The sequence below is a fragment of the Scardinius erythrophthalmus genome (assembly GCF_964197995.2).
Source record: "Scardinius erythrophthalmus genome assembly, chromosome: 7".
Taxonomy (NCBI): domain Eukaryota; kingdom Metazoa; phylum Chordata; class Actinopteri; order Cypriniformes; family Leuciscidae; genus Scardinius; species Scardinius erythrophthalmus.
Window position 1 is genome coordinate 4872971 of NC_138227.1, and position 2358 is coordinate 4875328.

Consider the following 2358-nt stretch of genomic DNA (forward strand, 5'->3'; position numbering starts at 1 on the left):
TGTGTGTGAACGAAGATGCTTTCAAGCTCGTTTCATGAGTTGCTGAATTCTGTCCACATTATATTTTTAACATGGAAGTTTATTGGCATCTGGATCCATGAAGAACATTTAACATTCATGGAAACTCTTAAAAAAAATTCTTTTCTCGAAGATCTGTTTTAGGTTTAGCAAAGAATCTTCCAGAGATCAGTTCTTAAGGCGAGACACTACAGGTGAATAGGGTAACATTTTAAAATCATAGATATCACCATGAAACTTCCTCAGTTGATTACTTACACAAGTATATAAAAAAATGTATTACAAGTTTTAGAAATGTGTATGTTTAATTATGCAAATTAGGCATTATCTCATTAAATATGCACGATTTTGCATATATTTTCGGTAGATAGATCTGAACATATGATAAAGCCAGGTGCAAAATTAGTTTTTCATTTTGTTTACACACAAGATGAAAAAAAAACATTTCAGAGGGATTTCAGGATGCTTTCATTACCTAGGAAATCAAAATATTCTGTCCATCCATAGCCATAAAAAATGATTTTCGACATATTTTTTTTTTATTAAAATGTCACATAAATCAGGCCAGGAATGATTTATTAACAAATCCCTCTGAGAATATCTTCAGAATACTGCTAAGTGTATAACTAGAAAGTTTGGTGTACATAGGCTGAGATGTTTCTACTGGAGAATGACAAAAAACTCATTTTGAGAAAACGGCATTTAAAGATTCAAATAGCTCTAAATGAGACTTCGTCATTAGCTTTAAATCCCCCTTTGGACATTCACGATTGGTTACTGATAGACAGGAAATGCCCATATTTGGGTCACATAGCGTTGTGCAGGAGACTCGGAGCTTTACAGCGAGACCGGTCATGACAGACTTCAGTAACTCGGCGTGTTGTGCTGGAATGCTAACTTCCTGGTTAATTCGGGAGAAACTTACAGCCGCAAGTAAACAAAATGTAATAAAATAAACATCTTAATGTACGTTTTCAACGTTTTCTTTATAGCAGCTTGAAAGAACACATATTGAAGGAGTAAACTAGCCCAAAATCTCAAAACCCTATGTTTTTGCCTGCCGTGTCTCGCCTTAAAAGAACCATTTTTTTTTCTTAGTGTCAAGAACATTTTAATAATTACAAAAAATATATTTTTTTTCCACTATAAAGAACCTTTTCTGTGAACGTGTAAAAAATAAAAAATATTTTTTTTTGATTTCATGGGGACTTTACAAACTAGTTTGTTTACGATTATGAAAATAAACTGATAAAATATGATAACAAAATAGTAGTGTGCAACAAGAAGCATCCTAACAGACTGTCTTTGTGCAGATTAAATAACTGTGGATGCCTCACACATTCAACAATAACGTAGATAATGTGTCCAAATTACATGTTTAACTCAATGAAAGTACATGTTGCATGCTCATGCACATTAGTCTAAACTCTCTTCTACCGTCAGTATCTATGAGATCCTGTGCATCTGAAAATGCACTGAGTTGGTACGACTTTTGAATATGAAGTTCATGATGGTTAATGACCTTCTGTAGCTCCGCCCCTTTTCAGCGCCGCACTCGTTGTGTTCTGTCCTCCGGTTTGTGTTTCCACAGCATGAAGGAAAGATCTTACGGATTTATGAATGAAATCTTCCTTCTAACATTTATGAGATCAGCTTCAAATATTACAGTGCTCATGATAACTTTCGTTAACTCTACAGTAAATCCACAATTACTGTTCGACAGCGATGCCATAGAAACATACAGAGATAACGCAAAAAACTTTCTCTGGCGCATATATAGCATGAATATGGTTAATATGAATAGTTGCGTCCTAAATAAGGCACTTATAAACTACGTACGGTAACACTTTATTTTACAGTGTCCTTGTTACATATGTTACATGTACTTACCGTAGTAATAACAGTAAATTATGCATATTTACATGCAACTAACCCTCAACCAAACCCTAATCCTATAGTAGGTACATGTAGTTAATTAATATTACTCATTCATACACTACACGGTTGAGTGCACAAGTACATAAGGTTACACTTTATTTTAAGGTTACAGTGTAATACATTTAAGTACTGAGTAATATTAAGTAACTACATGCACTAACTATAGGGTTAGGGTTTGGTTGAGGGTTAATTGCATGTAATTATGCATAATATACTGTTATTACTATGGTACGTACATGTAACATATGTAACAAAGACACTGTAAAATAAAGTGTTACCTAGAATTTTATAAGATTATTTTGTCCTTCAACATCATGTTCATCATCGGAGTCTGATTGCCCCTCCCCCTCCACTACGTAATTAAAGTTCATGAAGTGCGCAATGTAAATTTTTTTTGGTTAA